The sequence below is a fragment of the Carettochelys insculpta genome, chromosome 2, assembly GCF_033958435.1.
Source record: "Carettochelys insculpta isolate YL-2023 chromosome 2, ASM3395843v1, whole genome shotgun sequence".
Lineage (NCBI taxonomy): Eukaryota > Metazoa > Chordata > Testudines > Carettochelyidae > Carettochelys > Carettochelys insculpta.
In genome coordinates, this window is record NC_134138.1 from 26,291,438 (window position 1) to 26,312,906 (window position 21,469).

Sequence of the window (21,469 nt, forward strand, 5' to 3'; positions counted from 1 at the left end):
GTAGTTTAAACTTAAAACATCAGTAGGCAATGAATAACGCAAAGCATTTGCTGGCAGAGAACAGTCTTTGAACTCTGGCTCTCCCTATTTAGACTTAACACAATCCTTCGATGAGCAGACAAACCTGGTTTCAGCCTTACCTAGACTGTCTATAATCAAAACTCTAGTGACAGAGGGGTAGGCAATTGGTAGGTGTTATGGTCTCCCTCTGCGATATAAAACATAAGTATCACAAAGTGCTGCTTCCCTCCTGAGCTAAAAGAACCCTAAATTTCAGTTTTACTACTGAAAAGAGGAAAGGCAAATCATTATAAGCAAGCTGTTGCTCATTTTTTAAAAGCAATGTGCTCTACTGCAACTGGTTTGATCATGACGAGTGAACATTCTAATTCAGAGTTAGGCAACCTCTCTCTTCAGCTAACCAGCGTAGTCCTGATCTAAGCAAGAGAGCCTTGCTCAATTTGGTTATTATCCATTTGTTCACATGCTATGTAGTCAGCTTCTCTTATCAAAGAAATGTTTTCATCAGAGCTTTTGCACTGCCCTGCCCTTTCCTTGTCTGGACGAAGGAGAGCTGTCTAAAAGAAAGAACAGATATCAAAGGAAGTTTGATAAACTTACTACATCCAGGCTGTGGTAACATATATATTTCAACACAAAGCATTAGACTGAACTTGTGACCCTTTCCGGGTCTTTCAGCCCAGATTCTCTACAGACCAAAGCTGGTGTATTCTACTGCATATACAGGACTTTCTTGGAGCAGAATCACAAAGTTTCTGACATTAGCACTGCCAGCAGCAGAAGCACTAAAAATTAACCAAGCCCTTCCCTGGAATGGTGGTGCTCATGGGAATGGAAATTCTGATCCATTCCAGTAAATCATCTGCATATGTGTGTGTATGGGAGAGATGCTGGGGGTGACCTGAGGAAACGCAGCCGATATCAAGCTTGTGTAACCAGCAACAGGCAGAACTGATCCTGGGACCTCTAAAGCAGTGGTTCCCAAGCATTGTGGCATCACACTCCCTTTTTGATTTCTGAGAAACCCTCATGCCCGCCCACCTCTTCTTCAGCAACATCTAACCCCCTTTTAACAAAAAATTCAGTTAGTAATGTAAAATAAACAAAAACTTGGTATAAAAATTTATTTAAAATTATAATAAGCACGAATAGTTTTCCTTGGCCCAAAAATTTAATAAAAATGTAATTTAACATCAGAGATAGCAGAAACAAAACAAATTTAATGTGAAGAATGATGCTGCATTTTCTTCATGAGTTGGGAAATCATAGGTTTGAAAGATGAAAGCGCACAAGGCAAGTCATTTTCGAAATCCAGTTGATTTCTTTGTTCCATTTTTAATGTGACTAAATTTGAAAAGCTTTTCTCACAGAGGTACGTTGATGAAAATGGAAGAATAATATGTAGCGTTTCTTCTCCAACTTTTGAGTACATTGGGAAATATTTTATCCCAAATTCCTCCAAGCTTGAGTTTTCGAAATTGTCTTTTGCACTTGGATCATGTTTTATTTGGAGTGCTTCTTCTTGCAATACTTCTGGCAATGAATCAACATCAACACTGAATGGACTGTGTACTAATTTATGAATGGGATTGCCAGAAAAGTTGTCTGGAAAATAGCAGATGAATTCATCAGCAAGGCAGTCCAGATGAAACATAATTTTGGTCTTCACATCCTCTTTACAAAGTTCTTTGAAATCTTCATTTTCAGTGAGTGATGAAAGTGGGGGAAAAGACGACAGGTTAGGAGCCTGAGTATGTGTTCAATGTTTCCCAGCTGGATTTTTTCCATAAATGCTTTGATGGCATTGTGGTGCTTTATAATGTTGCAGCATTGTTTCTTGCAGCTTCAAACTGAGGGTGTTCAAAGATTCGAAAACATCCACGAGGTACACCAGTGAAAGTTGAAACATTTGGTCCATAAACACGCAATATAACTCTTCTTTTTTTGGTTGCTTGAGGAAAATTTCCACTTTGTCTTTCAGTTTGAATAATCTCGAAAGCATGTTCCCTTTGGAAGGCCATCGTACTTCTGTGTGAAACAGAAGAGTTTTATGATCTGCTCCCAAACCTGTGTAAAGAGTCTCATATTTAAAGCGCTATTCTTCATAAAATTGATAACTTTGATGGCCAAATTCAATGAGTCATGTAAGTCACCTGGAAGGGTTTTAGTGGCCAACGCTTGTCTGTGTATGATGTGGTGAGTTGTGGTGATGGCTGAATTTTTTTCTTTCACCAATGTCACAAATCCTGAGCAAGAGCCAAGCATCGGTGGAGCACCACCTGTGCGTACACCAACCAATTTTCTCCATGTAAGTCTATTTTCTTCAAAAAAGTTGGAAACTGTTTTCATAACATCAGAAGCTTTGGATGTGGTCATCAACTTCTTCAAAAAAGCAATTCTTCTGTCACAGTTCGCACATAGACAAGCAACCGACAGTATTGTGCTACATCAGTGGTATCACCACACTGAACTGGGAAAAAAGGAGAAGCTGACACTGTCTCCACAACTTGAAGTTTAAGATCTTTCGCCAGATCACCAATGTGACGTTTCACGGAATTGTTGGGAAGTGAAATTTCTGATAGTTTTTTCTTGCTTTCGACACCAAGCACAGTATCAGCTGCTTTCAACAAGCAAGGCTTCACAAAAGTTTCTCTGATTATGTGTGCTTTCTTGGCTTTAGCAACAAGCAATGACATTTCATAAGATGCTTCTACAGCTTTGGTTGATGCTTGATGAAAAGCTCCAGTAGTGTCCAGCTTCATGCATTTCAAATGTTGATGTTTAGCAGCTAAAAATTCTTTTGGTTTGTGTGTCAAAGTGCTGTGGTTCTTCGTCAAGCGTTGCTCAAGACAATTAGGTCTCAAGGCATCACTGCTGAGAACTGTGTGGCATACTATACACTGAGGATGATTGATCAAGTTTTATTTCCATGACAGTGAAGCCATACTTAATATAGTCTTCATTGTACTTCTTTTTCTTAATCATGGCCATATTATATTAATTTAAAAAAGCTATAATTTTCCTGATTAGAATATATTTAAATAGACAAGTTACTTTGATAAGTTATCGTGAATGTATATTTACTGCTACTGTTATGTACGGACATGTGCAGCCTTATATAAGCCTTATATATACCCCACTACCAGTAACTGCACAAAACCAGCTACCTACTCCCACAGTAGAACAGTCCCAAACACTACCAGGAGCATGCTAAAAAGTTTGAAAAAGTTCCATTGCCTTCTACATCGTTCTTTGGCCTCCCTACGGGCCAAACTGGTACACTTACATGTCAAAAGGGAAAAAAATTGCATTTTCTGGTATGAAATTTGAAAATTAAAAACTTGTTATGGCAGTGGTCTCCAACCTTTCGGCACCTAAGATCACTTTTTAAGTGTCGGGAAAGCCCCAAAACCACACCCCTTTCGGCAGGCCCCGCCCTCTCCATTCCCCTCCTCTCCATCATTAGTTGTCCCCAGTCCTTGCTCACTCCCACTGGGTTAAGACAGCAGGTGCGGGCTCTGGGGTGGGAATGAGGGATTTGGGTGTGGGAAGAGGTGAAAAGTGCAAGCTCTGGGAGGGAATTCGGGTGCAGGAAGAGGTGGAGAAGGGGCTGCTGTCTCAGGGACGGGGCTCCAGGCTGGAGAGTGTTGGGGTCAGATGGAATGTTGGGGTGCTGAGCAACCACAGGTTTGTGGCTGTGAGGGTGCAGGGTTCAGGTTGGGGTGTCTGAGGGGATCGTGACAGGAAGGTTGGGAGTATGATGGGCTCAGGACACAGATTTGCAGCATGTGGATTGTGTCGCAGTGTTGTGGCAGAAGACTGGAGATGTGAGAGGCTCAGGATAGGAAGTTCTGGGACAGCTCCAACTGTTCAGGCAGTGCATGCCCTGCTCCTCACTCCCCAGGACAACTGCATGCTGCCTGAGCAGTTGGAACTAGTGTGGACCTGGGACCCCCACGCAAGAAAGTAGCAGGTGGAAGGAAGCTGCTGCAGACAATAGACCCAGCTTTTCAGGAAATACACCAGCTGTTTGGGGAAGGGAAGCAGCCACATGCGCTTCCTGAGATGCTGACTCTGATGTGCAGCTGTGGGACTTCAACCCCCACCCCCATCCCCCCATGTTGCAGGAAGCTGGCGCTATCTCCATTTTTGCAGGAGGTAACACCAGCACATGCTCCTTCTTGGGGTCGGGGGATTGACAGAGGGGCTGGGTCACCTTGGAGCGGAGGGACAGCTCAGTGGTTTGAGCATTAGCCTACTAAGCCCAGGGTTGTGAGCTCAGTCCTTGAGGAGGCCATTTAGGGATTGGGCCAAATAGATGTCGGGGATGGTGCTTCATCCTGCCAAGAGGGCAGGAGACTGGACTTGATGACCTTCCAAGGTCCCTTCCAGTTCTAGGAGATGTGTATCTCCAAATATTTCTTAATTTCTTGAACCCCCACCTTGAATTTCTTCATGCCCTCCCAGTTTGGGAGCTTGTGCTGTAAAGCTTAGTGCATGGGCCTCTACCTATAGGTTGAGCTAAAAGCCAAATGACTCTCAGCAAAGGCAGTTGAGGAGACTCGTTCTTTCTTTCTCTCTGTGAGTGGTCTAAGTGCTAGTACATGGGACAGCGAACCACGCCTGATACGTGTGTGGGTTACACTTGCAACCCAGCGGGAACTGTGCTGATAGTTGCAAATTTGCCACAAAGGTAGCTAAGCTCTCCAACTGGTCCCTGTTCCAGGTATCTCCCATAAAGCTCTCAAACCTAAGAAACAAGAAGGTAGATGGAACATCAACAAGTGCATTAAAGAGTGCCTTTAAATGAGAACCCCAGACTCGTACCTTTTAAGCATTTAAGCCACAGCCCTTAAGGGTTCTGATATTTTTATCCTAATATACAGATTTCCCTAAAATTACTGTAATAAAAATTACAGTACTTGAATTATTTGATATTGAATTCAGTATTCACAGCTGCATGGGAATTGTATGGTTTGAAGTCTGTAGATTATATGCTGTTTTTATGGTATAATTAGCAGCTATAAATTTTCTGGAAATCTTCTTTATCAACATGCTGAAACTTCAGTTCATCCTGGCAGATCCTGGTTTTTCAGGGCAGATATCAGTTTTAATGTACAAAATCTGGAGGTTTTAAGCTTGTTTTCTTTAAGGACTAGGTTAGCTTTGCTGCAAGAGAATCATTCCTTCATCCATTATTATTGAGGAAAACTCATACAAGTACTCATTTTAGTCAGTAACTTTGTATAGTAACCAACTTTATACACATTGCTACAAGAATAGATAAGAGAATTATGGCTTTACACTTTGAGTACAAGACTGGAATCAGAAGATCTGGGAGCTACTTCTGGCTTGGCCACAAATGTTTCATCTTAGCCTGGGCAAGTCACTTAGACAGCCTGTACTTTATTTCAATTTTTCTCTCCGTACAGTGCTTACATAACTGTGTTATGAGGATCAATTAATTGGCTTAACCTTTATTTCTCAGACAAACCCATAAAGCAAGGGGACACGTTTTATAATTAAAAAACAACAACAAATAACCACAACACCACAATGTGAAATATAAAGTAATGAAGTTAAAGAATACAATTTAGAGTCTTTTGCAAACACCTATAATGTTACAAACCATGCAAACTGTCATATGCTCTTGGAAACAATAATCCCTACCCTTCCTTCCCCATTGATTTGTCCTTATCCCACATAACTGGCTTTTTCTGGTGTTCTGAATGTAGCTGAAAAGGATATGCCTATTTTCATTTAACAGCAGCTGCTGTTGAAAACCATGATTTTCTTAAAAGGAACCCTGGCAGAATCCAGAGGAACAAACATTTCAATAAAAGGCAGTTCAACCAAAATTAACCTAGAAAATAAAGGACATAGTTTGCAAATGGATGTTTACATTTAACAATTTCACCTTGTGCCTAAAATTGTGGTTTGCGCACAGACGTCATTAATCAAGGTGAACTCACCTCTGGGGAAATCGTGTTTTGTTAGTTAATAGCTGCTGCAGAGTCAGCCATGGGAATGTAACAATATCCTTTCCTCTCACCCACAGGTTCTCCTTTGAAGAGGTGATTGTTTTTTGACTATTGACAGCAGGTATTTATTTAAACAGAGAATAGAAGGTGGACCAAGGACTTTGTACACCTTCAAAATGTAATATACTCTAATGAGAATGAGTCTGGGGCCTGGAAACCTTATAGAATCATAAAATCATAGGGCTGGAAGGGACCTCAGGAGGTCATCTAGTCCAACCCCTGGCTTCAAGCAGGGTCAACCCCAACTCAGTCACCCGAGCCAGGACCTTGTCAAACCAGGACTTACAAACCTCAAGGGATGGAGAATCACCACCTCTCTAGGCAACGCATTCCAATGCTTCACCACCCTCCTGGTGAAGTAGTTTTTCCTAATATCTAAACTACACCTCTCCCTCTTCAACTTCAGGCCATTACTCGTTGTTCTGCCATCTGACACCACTGAGAGTTTCTCACCCTCCTCTTTAGAGCTCCCCTTCAGGAAGTTGAGGGCTGCTATTAAATCATCCCTAAATTTTCTCTTCTGTAAACTAATCAAGCCCAAATCCCTCAACCTCTCCTCATAGGTCTTGTGCTCCAGTCCCTTAATCATTTCCGTTGCCCTCTGCTGAACCTGCTCCAGCACATCCACATCCTTTTTATACTGGGGGGGCCCCCAAACTGGACACAATATTCCAGATGTGAACCTCGGCAGAAACCTCTTTAAATGTAAGGGGGTGAAGGTCAAGAAGGAAATGTATCAAATACAGCTGAACTGATGGTAGGTGCATAGGTAACCGCCCACAGGCAGACATGAACCTAGGACCTCTAGAGTTTACTGCATGAGCTTCTACAGTTTGAGCTAAAAGCCAGCTACCTTTGAGCTAAGGCAGCAGGGGAGAGTCAGTCCTTCTCTCTGTAATTGGTCTACATAGAACAATGAACCACAGCCCTAGGTGCCTGGATTACACAGGCACCAGCAAACAAACAAAATCACAACTCCGAAACACCCAGAACTACTCCATGTTCTGTGTTTGGACCTGTTCTTTACTACTACTCCAGAGGGCCAGAACTCATCTCAATAACTCCATCTGCATCATTTTATAGACCGGCCAGACATATCTGGAGGAAAATGGGAGGCACACTGCATCTGTGGTGCAAAGTTACGCTTCCCCAGACCCTGGAGAGCTCTGAGAGACACTGTACTTCCTCAACCACCAGTGTGTTCAGGGGAAAAAAAAAAAAGTCACACAATGAGGTTCAAGTCTATGACTGTAGCTCCTTCACAATGTTACACAAACAATCACTGTTCTAGTAGCCAGCATCCAAGGTAAGTTACAGGAGTAACACAGCATTGTCCACTCCCACACTGAAGCCTGACAACTATATGGGTTGTATGTATTTTAGGCAGTCTCTGGCTCAGATCCATAGAGAGATTTACACGCCTCAGCTGCGTCTACACTAACAAGTTCTTTAGAAAGATTTTTCAAGAGAAGTGGGCTCTTTCTAAAAATCCCGCACAGCGTCTACACGCAAAGAGCATTCTTTCGAAAGTAAATCAAAAGAATGCAGCACTTTTTTTGAAAGTACTTTGCCACACCCATTTCAGGAAGAGCACCGTCTTTCGAAAGAAAACGTGTATAGATGCTCCGCAGGACCCTCCTTTCAAAAGAGCAGTCCTCACGGCACGTGATTTTTTTGATCCCTGGCCCATTCCTTCGCAAGATCGGGGGCTGTGTGGATGCTCTCTTTCAAAAGAGCAAATCACATTTTTGATCCGCTTTTTTTGTGTGTGGATGACTCTTTCAAAAAAAGTTCTCTCAGAAGAGATCTTCCAGCAGGGCTTCTTTTGAAAGACCTCTGTAGCATAAACGTTGCCCTAATGTCTCTGATTCTGAATTTCCATTGATTTCAGTAGAACTAAGGAGTCTAAATAACTGTCAGCCTGGGCCTCCCTTCCTAATTGAAATCAGTCTTAAATAAGCTACAGCAAGACAAATAACAGGCTAATATTTCTTCAACATTTTCCTATCTTCTGTCAGTTGCCTCTTAAGTATTTGGAAGCAGGGGAGAAGTGCTACATAGAAAAAGGAAAAAAAAGAGTCAGAAAATTTCCCACTCAGCAGAATGTTTCCCAGGAGATTTTAGTGGGGGCAACACTTGGATGTAATGCTCTATATACCAAAGCCTGGTAAACAAGTAGCTACCTGCATGGCTGGGAGCAGAAATTAGTTTGCCACCTTGTGCCTCTACACTTCCCCAAGGTGCATATGATCTAACGAGACATAAGAAGAGAGAAAAATCATGGTCTAGGGCACCCTTGTGAGGGTTTTATATTACTGCTATTACTATTATATTATATTGGTGTAGTACCTGAGTGCCTTCCATGTAAAATCAAGAGCAACTGAGCCATTCAGGGGTTAAAAAGTAATAATAAAAAGACACACATCTAGGTATCTATTCCGTCACACACAGATCCCACAGCTGCTCCATTCCTCAGTATCTCCATGTTTAAATCTTGTCAGATTTTGCTAGTGAGAAGCCTTGCGAAAGGATCTGCTTTTCAGCAGTTCTCTCATCACACCTCATAACTGTATTTGTTACCTATGAAACAAGCATGTTACCTTGTTGATTTTAATTCTTGCTTCTTTAGTCCTTCATCAGATAGGAGCCCTGAATTTCAGTCTGGCTGAGAATTATCACTTTTACGTGCTATTTTTAAATTAGCAGTTACTATTTAGAAACTAGAGGCAAATGTTTGAATATGTAAGAAAAGTCAGCCAAAGACTAGTGCGTGTACTGAGGGCTTCTGGCCAGTCAATAGAAAGTCATCATTAACTTAATTGGTATAGAGTAAATTAAAATATTTTGGCTTATTCATCTTTATGGCACCTCCTCAACTCTCTACAGCTGAGATGCACACCCTTTGAAAGCTACATGCTATGCAACACCCTGAAGGGCTTGCTACACTGCATCTTAAACTGTGCTTGTAATGTCTGTATTGGAAAGCTGTTTCAGACAACCTTTTGCCAGAACCATGATTGATAATTGTTTCCCATCACAACTGTTGCTACCGCGTCGCAAGACTGTTTTCTTCTCCTGTGCACACAAAGTGATTAAAAAAAAAAAAAACAACCAACCACTATGCTATGGACATTCCTCCCAACTAATTAAATTACAACCCAATTATGACCACTGTATTAAATAATGTTAGAGCAAGTCTGCAGTGAAGTGCTTGGTAGAAATACACAAAGGAATAAGTAGGATTGATGTTACAACTGTAATGCATACAGGGTTCAGTTCAGAAACCACATGCTTCTTCCCCTCACCACAGATCACTCAGCTTGTGTCAGAGGAAGGTAAGAGAGTAAACCCTGACCTGACCACATTTCCAAGAGGACTAAGGCAATAAAATGCAGGCAGAAATTGATCCAAATCATGAAATACTAAGCCATGAACCAATTACTGGTTAAAGTAAATCTGGCAGGTTGGAAGGAAGATTGATTATAATTTAACCTGTTCACTTTTAGTAAACTGAATAGGTGTCACACCATAATGTGTATGACCAACAGTAATTTCTATAACTAGTTTGCATTGTGCTGCAGACCTCAACACTTCTATCTTTCCTAGAAACTTATACCTTTCCCACAATATGCTGATGAGGTAGGGCAGTACTATTCACCCTGTTTTACAGATGGGGAAATTGAGGTACAGTGAAACTAAGGGACTTGCCCAAGGTCACACAGTAAGTCTGTAGCACAGCAAAGAGCTAAAATTGGCTCTCTTGTGCCCCAATTGTTTCTCAACCACTGGCCCACGCTTCTGCTTACATAGGGAAAAAGGAAGACATTTTTCTTTTCCTCTCTGATCTGAAAAAACAAAAAATAAAACCAAGAAGAAAATACCGAGGCAGCTGCCTAAGTCCAAATTCTGTTATTAAAAAATGTGGTTTCTCTTATCGGCTGCTTGGACTATTTCTCCTTTTGACTGAGTTGTAGGCATCAGGGTTGCAATTTCCTGCCAAACACAGAAGCAGCCAGAGCAAAGCAGCAAAGGAAATAAATATGAGCACAGGATGTAACAATAAAAGAAGAAATCACTTCACTCCCTTTTCAGATGACTGTACTCGCGTTTCATTTGGAGCAGCTGCCATTAGGCCTTATCTAGCCTCTCATTTTCAGTAAGTATGTATTTTCATTTATGATGTTGCATGAGGTGCAATTTGGACAGCAATCCACAAGAGTACACCAGGTGACCTATTTCCAGATAAAAGTTATCCTCAAGGAGGCATTAAAAGATGGTGGGAAAAGATACCAGGAGTACCCTGTTCAGTGGTGTACGGTCACCTCTTGGCATTTCGCTTCAAATGCTCCCCTTTTCAGAAACCATCAAAACAGCCTAGTTTATTATGTATATCTGCAGCTGGGACGGAATCATGAAAGAAATCCCAGCACTGAAACAACTAACAAGCAAGTCTGGCCACTGTGAGGCGTTTTAGATATCTCATTCATAGCAACACCTTCCAAGTCATTATTTACTTGGGACACGAAGCAAAGAATATTTTTCAGACTGAATACAATGTACAAATAGTTAAGATGATATGTGGCGTAGGGACACAGTCTATGGTCTAAGGTCTGAAAAGGGAACATATAAGAGTTATATGTCATTTCACAGCTCTGTTGGCTCTCCTACTATAGCATCCACTTCTGGTCTTCCTCTTGCTTTGCGTTTGCAGAAGCTACTGGGAGCCGCTGCTCTATGATTTACCATGGCGATATCCAGCTCACAGCCTGCTACCCTGCTAACTATTGCACCAGTGGCTCTGGCTTTTAAGTTATAATATCTTGCGGCCTTCTCTACCTTCCATCTATATTTCAAGTTCTTTTCAAAGCTGGGAATGTAAAGAGATAGAAATGGACTCTCCTTTTGTAGTCCGCATCACATCGGTTTATCGCATTACAGTAATAATGGGCACACCGAATATTACAATTATTTGTTATCTCACATCAAACGCCATCCTTGTCACTGAACTTTATTGGGAGTTTGGGGAGCAAGAGGAATTCAAGATCAGCAGCTTAATGTACACCAAGCAATAAACAAGCTGAAATGAATTTGCTTGGTGGGTCAAATTTTTTTTGATTCATTAGTTTTAAGACTCGTGCGTTCTAGAAATGTTGGGTCACATCTGCAGCAGCAGATACAGCTGGTTTCACAACTTTCCAGCTGACTAATAGTTCAGGATATAACAAATCTGTCTGTCATTTAAAACAGATATTTGCCATTGATTTCAACTGGAGCAGGATGGAACTATCATGCAGGTTGAACTTCTCTTGTGTAGCACCCTTGGGACCTGACTGATGCCAGACGAGAGAATTTGCTGAACCACCGGATGTCAATATTGTCTGGCACATTACCAACACTTCCACCGCTTACTGGACTCTTAGAAGACATGTAGGGGTAAATTACAGCTAAATAACAGCACAGAACACATGGCTGTAAACAACTTTTATGGGACCACCGGAAAACTGGCCACACCCATGACAAGTGGTCATCCAGCTAACTAAATTCATTGTGAATTATGGATGTTGCCAGACAAGAGAGTTCCGGATTAGAGATGTTCAATGTGTACAGGACAGCTGGAGTCCAGATTTTATATTTGTCTCTAAAAACCATGTACCATTATGGAGAGTTGTTCAGGATGATGGCATTTTCACAATGTAAAAATCTCATGGAATACATGCCATACAATGTACAATCATCTCATGAAAGACAATGGCTTTAATCTCTCTTTCCCTATTGCATTTAATGTTGCAAACCCTCCTCCAACTCTCTTCTTGGTATTCTTCAGTGTGACTCTTCAGAGCTGCTTAGATCCCACACGTTACCTCCTTTGTGAAAGATCAGACATATTGCATTAAAAAGCATGCAGGGAAAGTTCTAGGGCATGAAACCAATTTTCACACCCTTTTATCTGGGTCAGGGTTTCTACTGATTCTGCAACTATTTTACTATTTGCTTGTTTATTTGAAGCTTATTTTAGTCTTCCTCATACATTAGAGCTTCAGTCATTCACCTGAGTTGAAATTTAGTCTTGCTGAGTAAATCCTCCTCAAGCATGGGTTCTTGTTGTCATAGTAATGTTAAACTCTTACTATGTGTCTGAATTGATTCTTGGAACCACAAAACTCTTTTAACACTATGCTTCTTTTCTGAAGAAAGGCTTTTTCACGCCTCCATTATCAGGCCTCCAAATGATGGCTAGAAAGGTGCTAAGCAGAGTCTGCTTACTGTGAAAAATGCACTTGTGTCACCTCTTTCCTCCACTTCCCTGCTACCCCACTCCCCACATACACCCACCTGTTGGTTTCATTCATTTGTTGGGCCCTGTTGAAACCAAGATGGTAAACTATTTGGTACAGCAACTGCCATTTTCTTTATGCTTGTACAGCAGACAACACAATGAGACCCTGGTCCCTGATTGGGCCCTCTAAATGATATTATAATAAAATAAATGATATGACCAGGGCTGAATACTGTCCTAGGACTGATCTGCTGCAAACATCTTCATGTGACACACTCATCTCCTGTGGCCAAAGGGAAAAGAAGGAGGGAAGACGTGCTCACTGGGTCACTGCCACTGAAAGGGCAGTTTGGAATTGTGGCAATTCAGAAAATTCACTGGAAACCCAAGCAGGCAGCTGAAAGGAATTTATAAGAGGCCAGGAAGACTAATTAATGTGCAATGAAAACAAAGAGCTAATGAACTGGTTCTCAAGTGCTTTCCAGGATGCAGTTGCTTTAATTCTAAGAGATGCTCTTGCATATTTTGTTGGTGTTGCAGCATCCGGAAGCTCTAAATGCTGCCCAGGAGCCTGATTAACAAGTGCGCTTCTGCTGTAAGCTGGTTTAGCACTTTGGCAAGGCTCTTGCTTCTCAGGGGAATAAGCACACAAGCAGGAGCAGTGTGCACAAATGTCTGAATGCCACAGACAATGAGCAAACTGCCTAATGTGGCTGATCTCAGGTCATTCTGGAGCTAATCCATGCCAAGGGGCTTACCATTTTTTCATCTTCCCAAATAAGGGACTGAGAATAAGAAGATGAGTAACAGATTCCAAAGAACCATTCTTATTTAGGCCCTGCCTACATTACAAACATTTGCTCTAGAGTAACTACATCCTGCAAACCCCTGGTGTAACTGCATTGTTCTGGGGCAAAGCCAGGTTTGTCATGGTGACGCTTACCCTGGTAACATGCTGAAGTCAGCAACACAGATGAAAGCCTTGCTTTGTGCAAGTGCATTATCTACATTGGAGGTATGTGCTGGTGTAAACTACAGGTTGAACGTCTCTAGTCTGACACCCTTGGGACTTGACTGTTGTTCAAACAGAGAATTTGCCAGACTTTGGGAGGTCAATATTGCCTCGCACATTACCAACACTCCCACTGCTTACTCTTAGAAGACATGTAGGGGTAAATTACAGCTAAATAACAGCACAGAACACTGACAGCCAGAACTGGTGGCTGTAAACACATTTTATGTGACCACAGGAAACTTGGCCAAATGTCCACTTCTCATTGGCGTGGCCAACTAAAATCATGCCAGACCACAGATGTTGCTGGACCAGAGAATGCTGGACTAAAGAGGTTCAACCTGTAGAGCAATCAAGGTACAGTGGTGGTAATTTCCTTCATGCAGGCTGGACTCTCTCATTCTAAAAATCCCTTTCATGATCCACAGATTAGTCATTCATTCTCCATCCAGAACAGCTGTTCAATTTTTTCTTCACAGTATTCCTTCGACAGCCCTTTATATGGGGAAACAATTTGCTTCAAAGTCTACCTTGCTGTTTTTTGACTGTCTAGATCAGGGGACTGCAACCGAAACAGCGAGAAGAGACATCTTCTTCAAATTCGTTACAAAATCAATACTACATGAGACTGTCCTTAATAAGTAACATCAAACCACACATTTCATAACCCCTATTTTACGAACAGCGCACACGCAATGATTTGACCCACTTAGAAATTTTAAGTTACTTTCACCCCTGGGTTGGAGAGCAAATGAGGAAAAGAAAAATGCTGCACTTGGGGATAGGCTCTTAGGCAGGAAGGAGCAATGTTCGCATCAACCCTCCATGCTGAGGAGGAGGAGGAACGGAGCAGCAACCTCCCTGCAGGTGACGCTTGGCGTCCCAGGAACTGACGCAGCTGCTGGTTCGAGGCAGCCTGAGTTCCCACGCTCCCAGGAGCAGCTGCACGCAGATGCAGCAGCAGCTCTGGGTGAGACCTGGTGCCAGCTCCCTGTCGGCCCATCAGGAAGCAGCAGTGCACCCTGTCCGCTCCCTGCCCTGTGCACTGCTGGCAGAACAGGGAGTCTGCCTGAGGCAAGCTCTGTGGCTGGGCCTTGCCTAGGGGGCGATTGTCATCTGCAGCAGTGGCAGGTAGAGGGGCCAATTTCTCCTCCATCCCCCTGCACCTGTTTCACCTTCACTTCTGCTCTCAGCCTCCAGATCCGCTGCACTGCGCCAGGCAGAGGGAGGGAGGGATCTGTCTGGAGCTTCCCAACATGGAAGACACAGATGGGAGAGGGAAGGAGGACATAGTTCCCTGCTCCAGGGCCAGACCACTCTCTCCCGGGGCCCAAAGGAGTCATTGCAGCTCTGGATGCTCCCTGCCCCGCCGCCGTTGAAATAATAGAACTAAATTCAGTTGGTTTAATGGCCGGATGCCTCCCACCACCCTGCCAGCCGCTAGACCAACTGAACTTAGTTCTACTGTTTCAGCAGCGGCAGGGCAGGGAGCCACAGAGGAGTCAGCAGTGGCAGCATCTGGAGCCGTAAGTGACTCCTTAAACAGATACATGCAGCTCTGGAGCTGCAGGTTGCTGACCTCTGGTTTAGGTGAAGTACACTACACTCCTTCCCCATAATGCACAGGAAGCTCTGTCTCCTCCTCACTTCCACATTTCCCTGCAATAAATCAGAGAACTGTGACCAATCACAAGCCATAAGTCAGGAAGCTTCTGCTGTAGCATGTGCCTAATTGCCTTCCTGAATCAGGGCCTATGCCTCCTTAATAATGGGCTTTGGGGTCCAGTTATGTGCCATCTTACAAATTCTGTAATGGCCTACGTTGTACACTCCATTTAAGGTTTTAAATCCAGTTTTCAACGTATTAATTGCAGGACTACTGGTGTCCTCTATTTTGGCGGCGGTCTTATGCAGTGTGTTAACTGATTGCCCAGAGCTTTGTGATCTTTAATGAATACCCCTTGGAAAAGAAGGTTGGCTAGAATCCCATTAAGCAGAGAAAGGAAAATGAATTGCTAGTTATGCTGAAAAAACTAGGCCAGGGTTCTCTGTACCAAGACTCCAGGTATCTTTCAGACAGTAAAAAGATATGATGATCCTTAAAATACGCACACACTGTTACAACGTCTGCTGATTAAAAACAGGCTTGCAGTGTTCAGGACACTTAAGACATTAGCAGTGAATTTTAAAATTGCACAGTCATTAGTAATTTTAAAGGAAACCTCTCATGAACAGTGTGTTGCTCATTTAATTCCTTTTCTAGCTCTCTATCCATGAAGTACATGTTGTACAAAGTGTTATAGAGAATTGTGGTGTTTAAAACATGAATTTTGGGCTCAAATTAAAATAGTCATTATTCTAGGACGGGCGCAACCACCCGCAAAAGTACCCTTCTTAACTGGCTGGCTGGCTGCAAATTTATACAAGGAGAAATAAACATGTTCTACGTTCTGGTTTCTTTCTTTCATCAGCTCCATCTGGGCTGGAAAATCCTCAATGGCTTCTGCCCTGCTTCCCTCCTCTCTGGTGACTGGAGGGATCAGCAGGCATCAATCTCCCCCTCTTTCTCACATCATGTGAAGGTTTGCTCTATTTATACTGCACCCATCATCTGTGTTTTGAGCAACACAGCATAAACACACAGGGAGACTCAAATCTGGAACCTCTATAGCTTAGGGCAGGTACCTCTGCAGCCTGAGCTAAACACCAGGATGCTCCCAGCTTAGGCTGCAGAGGACACTTATTCTTTCTCTGTGAAGTAGTCTAGGTGCCACTACGTGGGCCAGTGAAGCACACATAGGTGTGTGGGTTACAACAGCACCTCACAAATCTTAATTAATTTTATGCGGCAAGGTAGAAAGTATTACCCCTTTTTCCATAGATAAGACACAGGAAGATTAAATGACTGGCCCAGGGACACAGAGGAGGTCTGTTACAGAGATAACACTTGAATCCGAGTCTTGTGCCTCAACCCTAGGGCTCTCGGTCTGACCACCACATAAGCAATCTCCAGGTGGATGGTGGAAAACTTCATATTTAAATGCCTTGGCTTGCCTCTGTGATTGTATAGATTATACACATACAACTTATGATTGAATTCAGTGCCTAAGATCGTGCCATTGTTCTTATGGGAAGTTCAAGACACAGCATAGTTTACACCATTTAAAAGGACTGTTGTGCAAATTAGTTAACACATGACAAGCTATGTTAATTGAACTTGAACAGATTCCCTTCTTCTGGATCCAGAAATGAACGGAGCCAAGTTTATTCAGACATCCTAAGGGAACGTGCCAAATGAAGCTCAGATCTGGAGAGAATAGTTTGAAGCAGGAAGACAGAGGACTGAAATATTTTATACACAGCCCTGCAATGGGGTGACACTCTTAAACGAAGCTCACAAGCCCTAGAACTCCTTCCTGGGTTGTGAGAACTCTCTTTAGCTTGTCCTTGGTATGTTTTTAAAGTGGTTTATGAAATCAGTCCTGACTTTGCTATCTGATATGTCTCTTTTGTGACAGCCATGAATGTATTCCCTATAAGCTGGAGAACAGGACAGTATTACCAAATTTCCTCACTGTCCAAATGTCAATTGGGAGCCCGTGGAAAATTACGTTTAATTCTGACTCAGGGCTCGTTATAATTAAGAGTTAGCTTTGCATACACTCCACTTTCAGACCATCAGATATGTGACTGTACAAGTGGTATAAGCAGAAGCCTAGGACCTGGTGGTCCCAGTGTTCTAGTCCCAGCTCTGTCAATGGCTCCCATCCATGATCCTGGACAAGTTGCACTCTGAACTTCAGTTTATTCATCTGTAACCTGTGGACTTGCCTCCCACACAGTGTTGTTGTGAAGGTTTGTTGATTAGTGCTCTGAGATTCTCTGATAGAAGGTGCCACTCCAGCAGTGCAAGGAAAGGCCCCTATCCTGCCAACTGTTCAATGAAACTTGGTATGAATGCAGGGGTCCAGTACATGGAAGTTAATGGGAACGCACTTGGGTGCTTCACCCCTATATGTACGGAAAACCAGAGGCAGGTGGAGTTACACCTGCAGCACTTTAATAACTAACAGTCAATCCACCATTTTTGCAGCTCACAAAGCCCTACTCCATTATACTTATTAAAGAGGTGTTAAAGCCCTTCAAAACATGGAGCCATTTACAATGACACTTGTAAATCAAGAGTGCAAAAATGCCAAGAGATGTCAATTGGGGCGAGGGGGGGGCCCCAATTCTAGCACTAGTCACAAACTTGATACTCCTACTGGAGTCTGATGCAGTGATGTGAAGGCACCTCAGACTTAGCACATCTGTTGACTGCAGAACCTAAAATTCCCATTTAAAGTTTCCAGCCCATAGCCTGGGAACTCAGTGGGGCATCAGCCTCAAGCTCTTACTGGCAGGTGAAGAAAGGAAGGATTTCATTGTTGGTGAACGCAGACACAGCAGCCTTTTCTGCTAATCAACCCAGGCAGATATGGTGGTGTTCATTTTTCAAAATTAGAATATGCATGTAAACTACAGCTGCAAATTACATGCAGCCCGCTGGCAAATTATCTGTGCAGCCATACAGCATGTGACAAAATTACCACGCCAGCCATGAGCTACCAGCTTCCCCTCCATGATACCAAGGTCCTGGATCCAGCAGCTCTGGGGAGGTTGTGTATTTATTTGGTTTTAATTCATGCTAAAGCACTTTAATGACGTGCTGATAGTGGTTGAAAAAAAAAATTAAACCTGAATAATTCTTTCATGTCCAAAATAGCTTTTATGATTTAACCAAGTGTTGCTGAACTCCCCCAGCCTCTCAGAAAACACGCTAGATTATGCCTTCCACTATCAAGAATAACAGCGCTTCACACATTCCTGTTCTCAAAGTGGGTCTGCCCCACGAAAATGCATCACCTAATAAATCAGTTTGTTAGTCTTCAAAGTGCTACAGGACTGCTTTTTTTGTTTTGTGAAGATGCAGACTAACGTGGCCACCTCTCTGTGACTGCTTCACAACTGTTAATTAAGCTTCATGAAAGCCCCTCTGAGGCTGGCAGATAGGGAGGCACCAAGGCCTGGCCCACATCACAGAGTGGGATCGGTTGAACTACAGCAGTTAGTAACAGAGAGATAGCCGTGATAGTCTATATGCTATCAAAAAAAAAAAAGCAGTCCAGTAGCACTTTAAAGACTAACAAACTAATTTACTGGGTGATGAACTTTTGTGGGACAAACCCACTTCTTCAGATCATAGCCGTACCAGAACAGACTCATTATTTAAGGCACAGAGAACCAAACATAGTAATCAAGGTTGAAAATTAGAAAAATTATCATCAAGGTGAGCAAATCAGAGAGCTCTGATAATAATTTTTCTGATTTGTCAACCTTGATTACTATGTTTGGTTCTCTGTGCCTTAAATATTGAGTCTGTTCTGGTACAGCTATGATCTGGAAGTGGGTCTGTCCCACGAAAGCTCATCACCCAATGAATTATTTTATACATCAGTTAGGGTTGTGGTGTTTCATGTCCTGTGCCACATGGTTAAACCAACTTAAGCCACAGCGTAGACGCCACTAGAGCGATGAGAATTCTCCCATGGACAAACTACTGGCTTTAAGGTGCCACCTTTCTAATGACTGGTTCCTGGACCCCCAATGCCCTACCCCATTCTCTGCCTCTTCCTACCAAGGCTCCACCCCAGCCCTACCTCTTCCCATCCCCATTCTAGAAAAAAAACCAGACATTCAGGCTTGTCAAACTGCATTTGGACACACAAACCAAAACTTGGACTGCTGGGGTAAACCAGACAGGTGGCAACTCTTAACTGTTTTCAGAAAGGTAGACTGACTACTGCGACAGAAAACCCCCTCTGCTGCTGTAGTCATTGTCTATTCTACAGCTCTGCAGCTGTGTCACTGTATCATTTCTAGCACAGAAATATGCTGAAATATTAGGTTACTTGGCCCCGGGATACACAGCAAGCAAGTGGCGTAGCTTGGTAAGGACCCAGGAGTCCTACCTCCCTGTTCCTCCACAACCCACGCACAAGACTACACTCCCTAAAAATGGCAAAAACGTGTGAACCTCTTCGCCCTAAATATCACTGCCTCAGAGTAGTGTTAACTTCAGAGGCTAGCTATAGGCGTTAAATGTTCTTGTGTAAAGTAACTGCAGAGGGATAGAAATCTCTGAAAAATGAGAGTGCAGAGAGAGCTCAGCTGAAAGGTCTTGTCTCAGCAATAAGGGCATGGGTGAGTTACATTCAGTGAAAATACTTGCATTAATTCCTGCTGATCATTCCTCAGTTTTAGTCACTCTCCTCTCTTAATGACAGGAATCTGGGGTCATTTGCTCTTCTTTCTAATCTCTGCAGTGCTTGGGGACTGCTGGCAGATGAGGGCCATAAACTGAGGGCTTGGTGGTCCACCCTGGCCACAGCTGGCAGCATATGTTTCTATTGGTGGTATGGAGCCGCTGGTGTCCAGGGTGGGAAGCTATGGCAGCCAGGGAGCACAGAGCTTCTGCTGGCTCCAGATGGGGAGCCCAGGTGGTCAGGAACCCAGAGGTGCTGCAGGTGGGGGAGCCAGGCAGGGAGCCACTGCTGGCCCTGGGTGGGGAACCCCAGCCTGGGATGTGGAGCTGCTGCTGGGCCAGACACAGAGCCACTGCCAACCTCAGGTTCGGAGCCCCAGCTGGCCATAGGTGAACAGCAGCTGCTGGCCCTGGCAGGGAGCTGCTGTAGGGAGGGGGAGGAGAAACAGGGCTGAGCTCCCTCTGCACGCCAAAGAAAATGAGTTCACATGTCACTCTTGGCACACGTGCTGGCGGTTGCTGACCCCTGGTCCAGTGGATGGGCAGTTAAGCCCGGTTGTTTGAAATTACATTTCAATTTCCTGTTCCACCAAAGACTTCTTGGGTGACCCTTGGCAAGTAACTGAGCCTGTGCTTCAGTTTCCCACATGTAACATGGGGATAACACCACTTTGCTCCCTCACAGAGGTGTAGAACACACAAGTACATTAAAGACTGAGAAGCACAGTGATGACAGGATAGAGGTCATAGAAGAATCCAGAGGTCAAAGGTTTTCAAACTATGATCCATGGACCCCCTGGGGATCTACAAACAATGTCTAAGATTTCTGAAGGGGTTCACATCTCCACTGGAAACCTTTTAGGGGTCTGCAAATGAAAAAAGGTTGATACACCCTCAATGTCTACGGCGGTGGGTATGGAATGACCTGGGTTGTACTCTCCAGTGAAAAAAGCATGGAACTTTAAGCAGCACAGGGAGAAAGAGGAACAGCTGACATTGTTATATTAGATCTGTGAGACTTGTAATATCAACATAAAGGTGTGAGAAAGGACAGGAGGCAGGGAATTAAAATCCAGGGCTGGGAGAGAGAGCAGAAGATAAAAGTGTGGGGTAGATGCTAATCCTTCTTAGGGAGACAGCAGCAGTGGTGCGAGAAAGTCACTGGGTTGATCAAACAGGTAAAGTTCCACTCTGTCTCTTCCGCCTGCATACCACCCACCCCGCATCCCCCACTTTTGATTTATGGATGTTGCAACGTTACACAGTATTAAATCACGCACAGCTAAAGCAACAGCCAGAGGTGCCCTGTTTCACAGTGCTTAGGGAACACAAAAAAATGATACAAGCGGTGCCATATTATTGCTATGCAGTCTTCAGACTGTGCTCTGCGCAGTGAGGAGGGTTTGAAACAGTTTTCTGAAAGAATGGAGAAAACTAGTCTACCCTTACAGACTGAATTACGGCCTGCCATGTCAGAGCATTCACACAAAATTCAACCTTTGTCTGCATGCCCCCCAAAACGCCATATTACACCCCACTAAGAGATTAATTATATCAACTGGTGTAACAGAGGCACCAAGATGTGGACACTAATAAAAAAGTTTTACAAAAGCCCAGCAGAAAAGTTTGAAGTCAGGATTCTGTACAGGCCTGTGAGGATATTTCTCAACGGATGTAGGTTTTTCCTTGGAAATATATCTCCAGCTTGGTGGGGCAAGGAAGGCACATCTCCAATCAGTTTAGCTGGGTCGAGCTCTTCTTCTAATTCAAGTTCCATCACCAATAGTTAGAGGAGAACCCGAGTTTACTGTTTC

The 21,469-nt window shown here is 43.4% G+C and overlaps 1 protein-coding gene, 1 long non-coding RNA gene and 1 pseudogene across 7 annotated transcripts in view; 1 reads left to right on the plus strand and 2 right to left on the minus strand.

Annotated features, from left to right (window-relative positions):
• Nucleotides 1-21,469, minus strand: part of ZHX2 (zinc fingers and homeoboxes 2) — a 133,843-nt gene that overhangs the window by 80,961 nt on the left and 31,413 nt on the right. The gene's annotated exons all lie outside the window — the stretch shown is intronic.
• Nucleotides 1,741-3,012, minus strand: LOC142008439 (protein FAM200C-like; annotated as a pseudogene).
• LOC142009141 (uncharacterized) overlaps nt 10,185-21,469 on the plus strand; it is a 40,124-nt gene continuing 28,839 nt past the window's right edge. Inside the window, exon 1 of the long non-coding RNA XR_012644357.1 lies at nt 10,185-10,218. This is a non-coding gene — a long non-coding RNA (uncharacterized LOC142009141). The remainder of the gene's footprint in view (nt 10,219-21,469) is intronic.